Below are 18,890 nucleotides of genomic sequence, written 5' to 3' on the forward strand. Positions count from 1 at the left end.
GCATGTTTGGAACATTAAAATAATCATCGAAGTGTTTGTAAGCATCTTCGTGGTCTTTTCCATAGAAGGGAATCTCTTTGAGTTGAGCAAGGATGTGACCCTTAAGCTCAAACGTGGCAGTTGTGGGAATTGCGGGTTGCACAAGTCCCAGGCCGGTATCATTGCATATCCTCTTCTTCTATTCCCCCATGGGGACTTCATCGATGTTAGCAATGATGATAGCTAATTCGTCGTCGGAATCGAAATCGTGCCCGAATGTAGGGTCTTCTTCTCCTTCGGTTTCGTACTCGGTTTCCTCTTTGATTGGGTCTTGGCTTGCTAAATAGGCGCTGGATGCTCCTGATTTTCTGCTCTTCTTCTTCCCAAAAACTGTCTTCAAGCTAGACAAAGGTGACTTCTTAGTTGTATTCGAGCTTTCAACGTCTTCGCCTTTGTTTTTCCTCAACGCGGATTCTGGGTCTTCAAAAGGGGGAACCAGTGGAGTGTTGGATCCTCTGGTCATGAAAATCTGTGACATCCCCAAAATCTCAGCCAGAAAAGACCGATTTTCATTTATGCTTTTAAATAATTTCAGAGTAAATCCTTTTGATTTGAAAGAGTTGCAGAATTTGTTCCCAAAACAAAACATGATAAAATAATATTTATCAAAGCATTTCATCAAGAGATGCATTTCATTATATAATCAAAACTCGGGATGTCATGTTCCGATACAGACCATAAAGCATAAATGATAAACATTACAAGTCATTCAACAATTATATACATATACAGACTTGTAAACAAAACAACAAGATGATCCATCCATCTTACGCCCTTGTGTCACTTCCTGTAATACAAATAAAACTGAGTGGGTCAGGCTTGGGAGCCTGGTGAGCATATAGGGTTTTCAACCCACAATAAATAAGTTATATTTAATTTCACCAACCAATCACTATCCCGATTACCCATTCCCGTTATCCTCACTTTACGTCCCTAAAACAACTATCTCAAGGGACCTAATCTAGGATTTTCATCGGGACGGACATCACTGCGAAGGGGTTTCCTTAACAATAGATATCCTAAAGGCAACCATGAGGGGGATAGAGTACACCGGTGAACACATCGTTCACAACACCTACAAGTTATGAACCTGCTAGCGTTCCACTGGACTGTCTAGAAAGAGTCCGTGGTCGTTATCCATACTCCGCTGAATAACTAGATCAACAACAACAACAACATCGAGGCCTCTCATCTGTTTATTACACACCAACTATCTACCCATGTTCTACCCAACATATTAGTAGATAAAAATATATATTTTCATACGTAGTTTAAAGAAAACCTGTATAGCATGCTTTAATCAACACATATATCACATAACAGATGAGGCACACACACACATAACACATATCTCATAAGGAAATAAGCAGATCTATAAGATAGAAGAGAATGAATACTCATTCGCACATAACACAACCAAATATATACACATAGCACGTATTTTTATATAAAATACTTCGTATTATTGTATTAGAAGAAATAACTACACACTCACGTGATCAGAAGACGATCCGACAGCACTACGGCTTATAGAAGTAGTATTTCTCAGCAGATCTGAAAGATCTCCTCGAAAATCGAACTTCTCGCGGGCAGAGCTTCGACTCGGGAACCGCGCTTCTCGGGATCTTCGGGATCTCGGGACTTGCTTCGGGTCTCGGGGATATTACCGGGGCTTCAGGGTAGCTTCGGCACGAAAAACGATGCAAAAGACTAGAGAGAAGAGAGGAAAATGAACAAAATGGCCGGCTGCCTTCGGATCCTTTATATAGAGGTTGGAGCCTCGGAGTACGAGGGGCGTACAGGCGTACGCAGCGTGTACGCGTCCGAAATCGTCATTGCATGCGTCATCCGAAGTGTCGACACTATCGGAGTTACGTGATAGCGTAACCTCGTACGCGGGGCGTACTCCGGATTACACCGGTGACACGGCTTCGGATAATGCCTCCGATTTTGAATTAAATAAAAATACAAAATGATTAATAAACTTCGGAAATTCATAACTTCTTCATACGAACTCCGTTTTCGACGTTCTTTATATCCACGGAAAGGTGAGACCACACTCTACGACTTTCGTTTAGACTCTGTCGGCTAATTTTGAATTTATTTTTATTAATTATTTTTAATAGGCCACGACAGAAACTTTCGTTATAAATTCATAACTTCTTCGTTTGACGTCCGTTCTCGCCTAACTTTTTATTGCTTCGATACCAACAATGAGATCTTCGATTCTCATTTAGATTGCTTCGGCTAACAACCGCTCGATCTCAATTCGAGTATTTCAGGCTGTTACCGCTAAGCCAGAACTTCGATAAATCATAACTTCCTCATACGAAGTCAGATTTGGGCGTTCTATATATATTCGGAAACCTCGTTTCGACTACTACAACATTAACCAAAGATATTAAGTTTATTTTACACTTAATTTTTGACGCTTATTTTTATTCTTAATTAATCAGACCACATAATTAAGCAATTAAGCACAAAACACATAATACTCAAATAATACATTCTTATTATTTCAAAACGGGTTACAAAGGTTAACCTAGACTATTATATTGCTAAAAAATGGCAAGCCCGGAAACACAGGCGTTACAAAATCCTACAACAAAAACAAGAAAAACACGTAAAAGAACAAAAAATGAAATAGAACGAAAATAAAAATTAAACTGTCAAACAGCAGTGGACTCGCCGAGTAGGGTCGACTGCACTCGGCGAGTAGGCTGTATAAAACTCAAAAATAGATAAAATTAAATAAAAATGACTAAAAAAACTAATAAATACTAAAACTTAACCTACTTACTGAATTACTAAAAAAAATAACTTTGTGTAAGATAAACTCACACAAAGGATCGATAAAACTAGGAATTAGATTTAATTTTTGAACTGTTCCCCGGCAACGGCGCCAAAAACTTGATGTGTGTAAAATGCACTGGTTTTATTCCTACTTTAAAAATATAGATTTAGCACAAAAAGGCAGTGAACCTGTCTTTTAGTGGTAAAGTTGGATAAGTAGGGTGTCGAACTCAGGGAATGGAAATTAAACTAATAACTAATTTTAACTAAACAAGTAATAAAAGTAAAGGGTTTTCTCTAGTTTTACAAGACTAGAAACTTAAACACACCACCTAACACACAATTAACTAATCAACTAAAGCAAGTAAAAATTCACCAAATTTAATAAAAGGGTTTCTGTTTAGGTCCAACCAATTCACTCCTATGGTTAATTTTATGATAAGATAATAAATTAATTGTTATTGGTTACCGACTATAGTGGTTAGATTTGCATTCACTACTACCAACCCTTAGAAAATTAATCAATTCAGGCAGTGTCCAATTGTTTAAACTAATTAACTCCCTAGTTCAATTATTTGGATTAAATAAGATTTTTAATTGGTTAATCAAATTAGTAATTCAACTAACCTCTTGTTTGTTGGTTTCTCAAACAAGCTCACACATTAATTTACTCATTATCTAATTAATCCTAGTTTCATATTCACTAATCCTAGGCATATAATGGAGTGTTCACATAAATCATATAAGGTTAACAATTAAGAGATGTTCATGCAGCCTAATTGTCTTCCAATTAACAGAAAATAGTTATGGTTAATGCCTAAGGGTCTTGAACAAACTTAATTTAATAAAATCACAAATAATCAATCAATCAAAGTGTAAATCAAACCATAGGAGTAACTTGGTTTTTCCTAAATAGAAACTACGAAAATTCAGCTCATGATTACAGTAGAAAGAAGCTCAAAAACGAATTTAGTTGATATAGACATGATTCACTTCTAAGATTAAGTGGAAAATTTAACCTAATTCACCTTGAGTCTTCAAAAGATCAAAGATTAGGGTTCTTAAGGTCTCCATAGGTTTCCTTAGTCGCAAGTTATCGTCCAAGAAAACCAGAAAAGTCCCCTAATTCGGAATAAGATCCTTTATTTATACTTATCTTAAAACAGGGGCAACTCGGCTAGTAGGTCTCCAACTCGCCGAGTACCTTTGAGAAATCCGTGTACTGTAAGGATTCTAGACATTACTTTGCGAACATTCTTCGGAACTCGCCGAGTAGCTTCGTAGATTCGTCGAGTAGCTCGAAGTTTTCTCTTCTTTCTTCATTCTCCAGCTTCTGATAGCTTCTCCTTCTTCCTTTTTGCTTCCAAGCATGTCTTATGGACTGAAAATATAATTTAGACATTATTAAGTACCTTTTTGTCCATATTATGCAAATAATTAGCTAATAATTGATTAAAATCTATACTAAATATATGGCTAGTTATGCAAATATCATAACACCAAAACAGTTTAGGGTAATGTTTCTAGTCCATTTCCAGCAGCAAAACTCGAAAAACTGGACATTACAGCTTCTACTCGTCGAGTGCATGAACATACTCGACGAGTAACATGCATTTCTTCATGGACTCGTCGAGTCACCCCATGGACCCGATGAGTTCATACGTGCAGTGAACAAAAAAAATTCGATTTTCAAGCTATTTGCATCAAGTATCAAGTAAACAAGCCTAGGATCTGATACCACTGATGGGTTTTGAGCATTCTAACACTCCTATGGTGTACATGAAACCCTAGAAACCTTGGATCTATGTTTGACTAAGATACATGCAAATAATTATATTTCCAAGGTTCTTATCCTATCTAGCATGGCATGGGGAACTTGAATCAAATAAAGCTAGTAGAATTACTTACCTTGTAGTTGTAGTTGATTGCTTGGAGTTTTAGAGCCTAGCACCAATAGTGTGGATGCCTCAAATGGAAATCACAAATCACCACAAACTTTGGAACTTTGAGAGAATAGTAACACCCTTCTTGAAATTGCCCCTCTTAGTATACTTACTACAACTAGTGTGATTTCAAGAACTAAAGCTTCCTTTATATAGTGTGGTGGATTAGGGTTACATCCATGTAAACCATAATACCCATGTCTTTTCATTTCCATGAGATCCATGGGTTAAAGATCCATGGAGTATCCATGGACTTTCCATGGAAGCCTAGCCCATTCCAAATAAGCATTAGCCCACATTATATAAATAAAGAGCCCATATTTAATTAGTCATACTTTTGATCTCTAAATTAATTCTAGATTAATTATAGATCAATTCTAATTAAATAATATGATTTTATATTAATATATTAGAACTTATAATATATTAATAAATCATAACTTATACTATTCTCAAAGGATTATCCATAAATTGTTCGGGTGAAGTGCAACCCAAATGGACTATGCCGGGTCGGGTCAAGTAGATACCAAATATAGTTATGGACTTAGACACTATATCCAACAGTAAGGTCATCACTTATGCCTCAAGACAGCTAAAGACACACGAAGTCAACTACACCACAAATGATCTTGAGTTAGGAACAGTGGTATTTGCTCTGAAGATCTGGAGACACTACCTGTATGGTACAAAAAGCATTATGTTTACAAACCACAAAAGCCTTCAACATACATTCGACCAGAAGGAGCTCAACATGAGACAATGATGGTGGGTTGAGCTACTTAATGACTACGAATGTGAAATTCGTTATCTTCCCGGTAAAGCCAACATAGTAGCTGACGCCTTAAGTCGGAAAGAATACTCTGGTCTTAGAGTCAAATCATTGACTATGAATATCCATTCACACTTGTCCACACAAATTAAAGAGGCTCAACTTGAAGCCTTAAAACTTGAAAATATGGAGGGTGAATCCCTGAGTGGGATGGATAAAAACCTAGAAGTCAACGGTGGTGGAGCCTTATATCTCATGGATCGGATCTGGACACCGAGGCACGGTGGTTTACGAGACTTGGTCATGACAGAAGCGCACAACACTCGATATTCCGTCCACCCAGGTTCAGATAAGATGTATCTTGACATCAAAAAGCTATATTGGTGGCCTAACATGAAAGCAAAGATTGCTACCTTCGTGAGTAAGTGTCTTACTTGAGCCAAGGTTAAGGTCAGATACCAGAAACCCTTAGGTTTACTACAACAACTAGAGATACCAGAATGGAAGTGGGAGCGAATCACGATGGACTTCATAACCAAGTTGCCCAAGACAACGGGTGGTGTCGATACCATATGGGTGATCATAGGGAGGTTAACAAAGTCCGCACACTTCCTGCCTATCAAAGAAACTGACTAGATAGAGAAACTAACGAGAAACTACATTAGGGAGATTATACGACTACATGGTGTGCCCATATCCATTATCTCTGATAGAGATAGTAGATTTACTTCAAGGTTCTGGCAGTCGCTACAAGGTTTCCTAGGAACTTGGCTGGACATGAGTACAACTTACCATCCGCAAACCGACGGACAAAGTGAGAGAACTATTCACAATTTGGAAGATATGTTGTGAGCCTGTGTGATAGACTTTGGGAAGGCATGGGATACTCATTTACCCCTTGTCGATTTCTCCTACAATAACAATTATCACACGAGCATCAAGGCTGCTCCATTTGAAGCCTTCTATGGCCGAAAGTGTAGATCCCCTCTGTGTTGGGCTGAGGTGGGTGACACATAGTTAGCTAAAGGATGAGTTCTTGACAGCACTCTCACCGGTCCGAAGATCATACGGGAAATGACAGAGAAGACCGTTCAGATTCTTGAACGATTGAAAGCCTCTAAAGACCGACAGAAAAGCTATGCAGACAAGAGAAGGAAACCGTTGGAATTCTAGGTTGGTGACAGAGTTCTTTTAAAGGTCTCACCTTGGAAGGGCCTGATACGCTTCGGAAAGCGTGGAAATCTAAATCCAAGATATGTAGGGCCTTTCGAGATTATCGCTAGAATCGGCCCTGTAGCTTACAAACTTAAACTACCTCATGAACTTAGTAATGTACACCCTACTTTCCAAGTTTCGAACTTGAAAAAGTGTCTGTCTAACGAGAGTCTTGTAATCCCACTTAACGAGATCGAGATCAACGAGAGCCTCAAATTTGTGGAAGAACCCGTTGAAATCATGGATAGGGAAATAAAACGAACAAAGCAAAGTCGCATACCATTAGTGAAGGTTCACTGGAATGCCAAGCGGGGACCTGAATTCACTTGGGAGCGAGAAGATTAGATGCAACAAAAGTACCCGCATCTCTTCCCTAGTACATAAATACTTATTCTAGAAATAATTTCGGTACGAAATTCTTTCTAACGGGGGGATGATGTAACAACCCGATATTTTAAAGTCAATGTAACGATCTAAAGTCAAGTATCGTAAGCTATTTTTCAAATAGTAAGAATAACGTCAAAAATAAATTGTTCAAAAATCTTAATAGGGATGTATAAAGTGATAGATATCGTAATAAGGTTTTCGGAAATATAAAGAACAAAGAAATCCGAGTTACAATGAAGAAGTTATGACCCATCAAAGTTTCTGCATCAGAACCGACACGACTTTATGTGTCATAAAAACTGACTTCTTGATAAGAACTCTTTTTAGCCTTAAAAATCTAAATGAAACTCATAGAATACTTTAAACCGAGAGTTTACATAAATAGAATGTCCAAATACGAGTTCCTATGAGGAAGTTATGATTTTTCTAAGTTTCGGTATAGTAGTAGACAACGAAAAACTCGAAATAGAGATCAAATGAATTTTAGCCGACACAACCTAAATGAGAATTGAAGATATCGTTAATAGTAGTAGAAAACATTATAGTTATTGTATCAATCGTCACTCTTACCAGGTGGGTTCATTCCCCTAAATTTCCAGTCGAAGTGTTGCCCGCGTAAAGCCTAGTTTCTCATCAAATCGTCACTCTTACCAGGTGGGTTCATACCCCTAAACTTATCTTTTAAATGATTCTAAATGATTTTATGGGGGGAATACAAGTAGAAAACATTATAGTTATTGTATCAATCACATGTGATTAATAACTATCAAACAAGTGGATTTCTTATACTTCAAAACTATGGTATCAAACAAACTATTTCAAAACATTTTATAATCTGACATCAAGTCATCAATAAACATTCAAATGGTTAAAACTCTTTTACATGCTAAACTTTTTATCAAACTCTTTTAAACTTATATATTGTCAAAATCATGTCTATAAAGATATAATTATATAAATAAGGTTGAAAGGGCTTAGGACTGATAACTCGCTTTATTTCCTGTTCCTTGCTTGGTTGTAGACTTAGGGTATCGGTTGTTTGTCCAAGTGTCGTTTAAATCTTAGATATATATTATGTATATGTATGTAGATATAAAAGTTCTTTCATCAGTTCAATACCTTTTGGTAGAAAACGTGTACAAACATGATCAGTCATTCAAACAACATTACTAGTAAACTATAATAGGTATAGTTTAGAGGATTACTACTCACTATTTCTAGAACAATGAAACATACATTAGTCAGTTCAAACATATTATAATGAAAAATACAAAGTACACACTATAGTTAGAAACAGGGAGGAACATACTATACACTAGAACAGAGAGAACATACTATACAAATACAAGAACACTATAACATTAATGTGATCCACTACTTCATGGCATGACAATTTACTGTTGTGTCACATTTTGTAACCAGAGTCTCCTGGAGGGAGAGCATGAATTTTTGTATAGATCTATACGGGATTGACCATTATACACTTTGCTACTAGTTATAGTGGGACCTGCAGGTCTATGGGTGACGAATGTCATACCATTTCGACGTCTCCGAACGTCGTGTTTTACTAGTCAATCGAGTATGATTATAATGTCATCATTTTACATTAATTAAACAATTGGTTTAAGGTAGTTAGTAAAATGGTAGTTACTATATACAATAATAAAATACATCTTTATTTTCCCATTACATTCACATTGTGATCTTCTCACATAACGGTAATGTAAACTATATTTTTGGTAATGATAGACATACTTAGGAAAAACACTCACTTTTACAAAAGAACAAACGTTCAAAACAGTCGTGTCTTGGTAGAAGACTACATTTCTTTATAAGTAGAAAATATAGGATTTTCTAGGAGATACAAACATTTACATCAAACACTTACAAAAATTTTCTTCAAACATATACAAACATTTGGCACTAAAATACTTATGAACTCAGCAGTATTAATGCTGATCTAGTCTTTCAAAATACCTTGTATTCGTAAGTCACTAGTAGACAGGTACACTTGACCAGGTTTTGAGAAGACAGAGCATGTTCAAGACTCGTCTTTTATTTTGATATATATATATATATATATATATATATATATATATATATATATATATATATATATATATATTGGTGTCTTAAAAATACATTCAGAACACACTTGTATTGACTATATTATTAATGAAATGGTTGATGTTGTTGCTTGTTTTACTATTGTACATTGATATGATACTAAACATGACGTCCTCCGTCCCATAACGTTTCTGCCGTTCTGGTTTGGGGGTGTGACAACATGAAGCCTACAACTAGCATACAATTTGGCATATGAATCATAAAGTAAGTTAGAAGATTAACTCTTATTGTAGCTTGTTGAATTTTGGACTTTAAGAACTTAGCACCTCAAGTGTGGTGCCCCTAATAAGTCACAGAAACCACCAAAATTTGGAGGATAATGAGAAAGAGATTTTAGGCACTAAAATTCGGCTATAGTATCTCCAAGATTACTAGTGTCACCAATTTTAGGATAAGGGGTGAAAAATATATAAATAGTGTAGGAATCCAGGAGTCATGGGTAAACCCTAATCCATTCACTTAGGTTATGATCCGTATCTCATGTGGGCTAAATCTTCATGAATACTTACACAAACTTAGCCCATCATTGATTAATAGCCCAAATAATATATATCAATGATTTACATAATCAGTTCCCGTTAATTTAATTAGTCTCTTTTGATCACTAAGTTAATTCCAAATTAATTCTTGATCAATACTAATTAAATATTAATATATTATAATTATAATATACTAACAAATCACAAGTAGCCTCTTTCTTAAATATCTATCCTATCAGATTATTCTGCTGAAGGCAACCCAAAAGGACCATGTTACTCTCGGGTCAAGTACATACCAATTATAGTTATGGGCTTAGACACCTAATCCAACAGTCTCCCACTTGAATAAGTCTAATAACTATTATTGTAAGTACGAATCCAAAATCCCGACTAGTAATCGTAGCTCTTAAAAGCCGTTGTCGAACTCTGACCTAGTCAATGACGTGTCCTTTAGATAAGGGATCATATATTCCTCCATACTAGATATCGTATGGACTGAGACATGGATTATAATCATTCTCTTTGTCCATATGTTGTTTTCCGATTTTTAATTTACGACGACCAACTAATTGAACAAATCAAATCAGTCTAGGCTTGGCCAAGCGCTTAGGGTTGTCATCACTAAATCATCAAGGGGCCCACATATATCGTTTTTATCCCTCTAAGGTTAAAAGGAATGGATAAACTTCAACTTATATTCTTGCTCTAGTTACTCATCAAATCACACACAACAATATGTTTTATAACACCAATTTGCTGGTGCGTTTACATATTATCAATGTGCAACCGACTTGTAAACTGCAACTATATGTGTCCGTTTCAAGAATATAAGATATTATTGTCTCACTAATCACTCGTGATAAAATCCGTTAAGTGATTCAGATGAGCGTGGGTTTCATCCAATACTCAAATCTTATTACAGGAGTACTCATTAACATTGCAACAAACTTATGCTATGTCTAAATACCCTATACAATCTACAGTCAGATTCATGACAGTCTTTCCTCAATACCTACTTCCAAAGTATGATCGACTGTGGATGGTTTGAATACTCTTATTATTCGGGAAGTCAAAACATGTGAAGTGAAACACAAGAATAATCAAATCCAATACGGTCTCAAAATTTTTGAATATAAATAAAACACCTTTTATTTAATCACCATATTGATTATACATTATTCATTGTATAACGTTTCGATTAATCAACTTAATACTTGAATTAAAATAATAGTTATCCCATGCTCCAAGCATGCACACTATGTTTACGTATGGTCCTTACTTTTTGAAATAGATCAATTGAAAATGTTTCAATGATACTCATTTCACAATTCCAATTCCTTAGTGTAAGAACACCTAATTCTTTCCACTATCATGTAATGATCCTTTTGGAATGTCGAGGTACAAAGGTCACAGAGACTTTGCCAACAATATTACAAAGTATTCCTTTGGAGATTGAAAACAAGACAATTCCAAGGAAGCGAAGTCTCAAATTCAAAGTACATTACTTTGAACATCCTTCTTGCATGAATAGATTCTAAATATCCATCTCCTATTATGGAAACATTTCCATATATGCCACATGACAACTTATTATAAATAGAATCCTGCCTAATCATAATAATGTCAATATGGTCCATCCATTACTAATTTCCAACTACAAGCGACCAATCCTTAGCGAACCTTAGATCGTCCTTGACAATTGTTTAATAACTTTAGTCATATCCGGTTCTAGTCATTTTCCCTCTTAATGCCCTAGGCATTTGGAAAACACATGAATATTATAGCATATACAATCGTTCCTATAGCCGAAGAATATGGGATACGATTCATAATGTCTTACATAAGGACATGATACTTGACCAGTCTTTTGCTAAAATATTTCCATATATAGAATTTCCAATGTTGAAATATTTCAACATGGTATTCATATCTCCATGACTAATTGTGACTAATACTTCAATCTAAACCTTTAGATTTGAAATAAAGTGTAAGTATCCTCTCCCTTAATATAGCGAAACAACTTTTTCAAATTTTGCAACTTTGCAAATTTGTAACCTTTGTTTCTTATAACTAGTATTGCTAACTTGCAACACTTCACATAATAATCACGCTCCCACTATCATGATAATTATATTCTTACTAGCATAACACTTATGCTCCCACTAGCTTTGACATGTATCCAGAAATCAGCTAGACTTCTAGAAATCAATATTTTATTGACTTTCTTACCAAAGTTTAGATTTCTGATACGAGTTGCTTTGATATGCCTTTATCTAAGCTCATACACCTTTTATTAGAAGGCCCATATGTGTGTCTAAACTATTTCAAAACTTAAAACAATAAGTCCCAAATGTTCAAACTATTTGCCATCTCTCACAATTCGATCTACGAAGAAGGATGTAGTAATCATAATCGAAGAACGCAATTAACACAACTGTTATCTTCTGAAAATCTACTTAGTGGAAGCGTTTCCTCACTATCATTTTCATGAAATGGAGAGAAACCTTATGTCACTTAGATTTAATGGTGTATGTGTTCCTGTCCATGTGAAAATATCATTTCCAACCATTATCATAAGACAAGGTTTATGACAAAATCAAACTCATATGGACTATACTTACTCAATCATAATTTTTTTTATCACTTGGTAGCACAAGGGCCTACCATGTCTTCCAAGTTGTTGAGCAGATCACCCTTACTGATCAATGAACTTTCACTGATCATGGCGCTTTGCCTTATGAAAACAATTGGGAACTCATAGAACTCACATGGATAGTCAACTTTAACTGGAATGGCACAGAAACAGGAATATGTCAACATGATAGGTTACTAACCTCAAGTCGTGTGCTAGTGATAAACGATAGGTTTACTCTTGATTAGATCCTAAAACTTTTCAAGGTCTTTAAGACTCCCACTAACCTCTTGACATATAAGATTCTCTTTTCAAGAACCATCCCTTGACAAACAAATATTCAAGAGTTAGTGCGGGCTCTTATCAAGAATGACACTTCATATAATTGGTCTTAGTTGGTCTTTGTCTTATCTAAGACATCATAACTACCAATCTCATGTGCGTGAGCAAGAAAACGTTTCTACTCCACATTTTATGTTGTGTTATAAACCTACTCAGAATATGTCACTCATAACTCTAAAACTCAATTTTGGAATGAAGTATGATTCACCTTTTCGATTTAACCATTTCAACAATTCCCGATTCTTCTTCTTAGCCATACAAATGCACTAAGGTGTCCTTAGAGGATCAATTGTGATATGCTTTTCATAATCATTAAGAAGATCATAAAACATGATACTAAAGTACTCTCCTTTCTTTTTAGATTGGAGAAACTTTTATCTTTCTGCCTATATGATTCTTCTTATTCGTTCTGCTATACATTGAAACTTTTCCAATGATTTCGAATTACACTTAATCTTGTAGGTATAACCATATTTACTAAGCTTCTAGTAAATCATGACGAATAGTCTTCTCATTCTTTGTAATGAACCTGATCCAACACACAATCAAGTGTACCCGATCACCCAGTCCTTCACTTGACTCACATATACATATGAAAAGGGAATTAGTCTTAATTTCCCAACGATGAAGATTCTCATTCATCATACAATACAAGTTGCATGATTCCAAGTTTCTGTCCAATTCAAACTTGGCGATGAGAATATTTCCTTATTTGGTAAATTTTCAACACTGCCACAAACGAAAGAATTAAATCCATTTTCAACATTGCTAACAAGAGAAATATCCAAACATCAATTTTCACAAATACCATTGCAAGGAGATATAAATATAAGATAAAATCAAAATTTTATTTATTTATAAAATGCGGAAAAACTTGTCGTTACAATGAAATTACAAATGAAAACTATGTTATTATATATTTCTAAGCAATCTATCATAACTCCCAAGTAGTAGCTCAAAAATCCGATCATTGAATCAGGCGATCAAAATCCATCTCTTCGCGATCACATTCAGCTTCGTCTTCTATTAAGCTTCCTTTCTTTTCTTCGATCATACAAAACATCAAAATGTAATTACGTTACATCATGTATTAAGAGTCTACAAATAGGAACTTAATAGAGTTAGATGGTGGACTTACTTGAAGTAGAGTCATACACTCTGACTTTACCATCCTTGTGGTCTTTCAGGTAGATACGACAGCTTCGCAACCAATTCCCCTTCTCTTGGCAGTAGAAGCAAACAGATTCTTTTGGAACAATACATGGGACAATATCAGACTTAGCCTTTCTCTTTACGATTTGGTCAAATGGCATGACCATGGCCGATCCCTTCCCATTGGGAAGAGAAAACTTTTCTAGACTTCCAATGTTTCCATTCTCAATGTCCATGGAAGTTTCAGAAGCAGATCTTCCAACCAAATTTGCATTACCAGTGCGCCAAATCATTGTTGATTCAGCAACAATTAGCAAATAGGTAAGATCAATAAGGATCACCTCGCAATCTGTCATATAGTAGTCTATAACAAACTGAGTATACGACTCGGAGAGTGACTGAAGAACCAAGTCAATGGCCAACTTCCTCGACACAACGAATCCTAACATTCCCAACTTGTCTGTGTGTGACTTCATCTCCAAGACATGTGCACACACAGACCTTCCATCTTTGTATTTGCTTGCTAATAAGTTTTGAGTGACCTTGAACTTTTCAAGATCGACGGACATGTGGGTCAGGGAGAATAATTGGAGGAGGTGGAGGAAGTGAAGTACGATTTCCATTTCCACGATCCAATCTTGGAGCATCATCTTCTTGAGGAAAGCTTCTTCCAAAATATTTAGGAAGACCATAGTTGTCAGGACTAGACATCTACAAGGGAGAAATTCAAATTTCGATGATTTAAGTTCTTAATATAACACCTAAATGAAATATTAAGGCTAGGACCCAACACAATAATTTATAATTCGGAAGAGGGATGCCATAATCCAATTGTAAACTATTTGTCAGTAGGTAAATGACGATTTACCAGTTCCACCATGAAAACGAAAATTTTAAACGAATTAAGTTGTAAATGAAACTCCTAGATCTTTTGAGGTTCACTAAACTTTTCAATGACATGTTTAATCTCGATTATGCCTTTCAAGTTTGTGACTGGGATATCAAGGATCACAAACAAGGTGTGAATAACCATGCAAATATACTTGGTACTCTCGATGTCATTTATCACCTAATCAATGTGTCGATTAACCACACATGCTTTATTAATCTATGAAAAACATCAACCTACCCTTTGCCACCCTTGTTAGTCTAAGTTAATGTGCCGGTTAACCACACACGCTCCATTAATGATTTGGCAATGTCCAAAGTAAAATTTCATGGAATAGCATCATTTTCACATTTTTCCTAAAGTAACTAAGATTGGGAATTTTATAATACATTTAGTTAGTTTATAATTATCATTATACTTTAGTGAGAATTAATGTCCTATCCTACCCATTCGGCTAATGACCCTCCACCAGTCAAGGAAGCGGTAGATGAGAGTGGACACCCATTAAACCACCATTTTATAGGCAGTATCCTTACACCCCCCTTATAGACCGACTTTGTGAATAAGGCCTACTAACTGTAAGACTGACTTGTCTTATACATATATATATATATATATATATATATATATATATATATATATATATATATATATATATATATATATATATATATATATATATATATATATAATTATTAAACTTTTAATTTTATATAGTATAAGGGTGTATTTTAAACTTTTAAAATACTTAATGGTTTAAATAATAAATTATACTCCTAATTTAATTAAACTTAGCCATGTTATTTTTATGGATTTATTAATCCTCTCTTTTGATTAAACACTTTAATTAATTTAATACAATCCATAAGAGTTAACTTGAACTATTCAAAAGAAAACCATCAAAGTTCTAAATATAATATTTGAAAATTAAAAAATATTTAATTAATGTTCAAGTTATAAACCCAAGAGTTGCACCTTTTGAAAACTTTTCAATATTCCATAAATGTGAGTTTTCAACTTTCAAAACATGAGGGCAAGTTTTGTAACTCTTGAAAAATCTTTGAGTTCCAAACTTGATGATAAGATTTGTACCTCCATAAAAACGCTTGAGTTCCAAAACTTGATAACAAGTTTTGTAACTCCTAAAAATATTTAGATCAAATTTTAATACCAATAAAATAATCATAATTTCATCTTTTACAAATTTGACTTAATGCAACTCTTAAAGCAAGATAACTTCAAATCAAAATATTACAAACAATTGGCTTGTCATATAAACTAGTAATAATTTCATGATTTGACAATTTATCTTTTAATTGGATGGGATAATCATTACCATATCAGAAAAAACGAATTTTAACAGTCCAAAACAGTTTATGGTAATGATTCTAATCCAAAACTTGGCCAAAAAAACTAAAAAATCGTCCACATAACAGTCACCACGTTGTGGTAACTTTGACCACGTCATGGTGATCATGCAGATTCCAAAAAAATGAATTTTCTTTCTTTGAACAATTAAACAAGCATCAATATAACATAAAACTACCCATGGCTCTAATACCACTGTTGGTTTTTATGTACTACAACATTCTATGGTGCACATACAACCCTAAATGCTTTGGATCTAGGTTTTATCTAGTTATACATGCAATAAAATTTTCCAAAGAATGAAGCCTAGAACTAGCATAAAATTTGGCATATGAATCATAAAGTAAGTTAGAATATTACCTCTTGTTGTAGCTTGTTGAATTTTGGCCTTTAAGAACTCAGCACCTCAAGTGTGGTGCCTCTAATAAGTCACAAACACCCCCTGACAATTGGAGGATAATGAGAAAGAGCTTTTAGGCACTAAAATTCGGCTATATTCTCTCCAAGATTACTAGTGTCACCAATTTTAGGCTAAGGGGTGTCATATATATAGTGTAGGAATCCAAGAGTCATGGGTAAACCCTAATCCATAAAATTAGGTTATGATCCATATCTCATGTGGGCTAACTTTTAATGAATACTTACATATACTTAGCCTATCATGGATCAATAGTTCAAACAATATATATATATATATATATATATATATATATATATATATATATATATATATATATATATATATATATATATATATATATATTTACATAATCAGTCCCCGTTAATTTAATTAGTCTCTATTGATCACTAAATTAATTCTTGATCAATACTAATTAAATATGATTATACTTATAATATATTAACAAATCACAAGTAACCTCTTTCTCAAATATCCATCCTATCAGATTGTTCAGGTGAAGGCAACCCAAAAGGACCATGCTACTCTTGGGTCAACTACATACCAATTATAGTTATGGGCTTAGATACCTAATCCAACAATATACATGTTGTCGCGACGTGGTTACGTAGACTAGAAATATATTTAAATATGTTAAGGGTTCATTTCTGAACCATTTCTCCCCAAATTCATTGGAGAGTTGCAAGATAGCGATTTTAAGGCCAAGAAAGAGACAACATAAGCAATATATGGATGATTTCTAGGATTAACATCCTTTCCCTCTTAAGGTAATGATTTCTTACTTTATTGAAGGTTTGAGCTTCAATGGCAAAATTGTTAGTTTCGATAGATTGTTTAAGTTAATAGCATTATAAGTCAATTAGTATGCTTGTGAGTGTTTAGAAGCTTTGAACAATCTTTGTATGTGATTTCCAAGGCGAAATCCATATATGTATAACTTAGGGTTTGAAAACCAAACTAGTGAGGAAGATGACTTGATATAATATGGTTTAGATTTTAATGAATTAGGTGGTTTGTGATGCTTAATTCATGGGGTATAATAGATTTTGAGAAAAAAATGGAGATGTTTGAATTATGATCAATTGAGTGATCATTTTGTTGTGGAGAGAGGATAAGCTCTTAATGGGCTAGGACAAGTTCTAAAGAGCTTGATATGTTGTATGAATAGGCCTCGAGAAAAGAAGATGGATCAAGTTGCATCAAATGTAGATTTGAAACCAAGGGTACTTATTTTTCACAAACTAACAATGTGAGTTACAACTCTCTCTCGTTAGATTATGATTATATGTGTTATAAAGTTATGTACGAATATGTATGCATGTTTTAATGTTAGTGGGATTGGGTTAAATACGTTGGATATAGTGTCTAAGTCCATAACTATATTTGGTATGTACTTGACCCGACCCGACATGGTCCATTTGGGTTGCATGGCATCATGCACTTGGATAGACTAAATGATAGAAATAAGACACTTATGGTTTATTAATATATTATAAGTTCTAATATATTAATAATAAGAATAATAATATTTAGTTATTATTGATCAATAATTAATTTAGAATTAATTATGTGTCAAAAGAAGACTAATTAAATATATGGGTTGATTGTTTCAATCATCCATAACTTATATAGTAGGCCAAGGCTCCATGGATTATAAAGTTGGGTTAAACCCATAAGATGCTTCATGGATGCTCCATGGGGGTTACATAATCCATGGGTCATGGAAATGAAAGGTCATGACAATTAGGGTTTACATGGTGTAACCCTAATTGTAACATACTATATAAAGAAGCTATTCTTCACCATTTTCGGCCACTAGAGTGAATAAAAGATTGCTAGCCGAAAATACTAAGTGTTCTTATTCTCTTAAGATTTTATTCCAAGTGTACTTGGTGTTGTGTGAAGCATTTGTGGCAGCACACTTGAGGTGCTAGGCTCACAAGGTTTCAAAGGAGTCCAAGCATTAAAGAGATAAAAGATCCCCATGTATGCTAGATAGGATTATGAAACTTGGAAAATAATTTTGCATGTATCTTAGTCAAACATATATCCAAGGTTTCTAGGGTTTCATGTACACCATAGGAGTGTTAGAATGCTCAAAACCCAACAGTGGTATCAAAGACAGGTTTGTTTGTTTGATACTTGATGCAAAATAGCTGAAAAACGCAGTTTTTTGTTCACTTCCCGCATGAACTCGCCGAGTCCAAGGGGAGACTCGACGAGTCCATGAAGAAACGCATGCAACTCGTCGAGTCAGTTCATGCATTCGACGAGTACATGTTGTAGTGTTCAGATTTTCGAGTTATGCTGCTGGAAATGGACTAGAACATTACCCTA

The sequence above is a fragment of the Lactuca sativa genome, chromosome 5, assembly GCF_002870075.4.
Source record: "Lactuca sativa cultivar Salinas chromosome 5, Lsat_Salinas_v11, whole genome shotgun sequence".
NCBI lineage: Eukaryota > Viridiplantae > Streptophyta > Magnoliopsida > Asterales > Asteraceae > Lactuca > Lactuca sativa.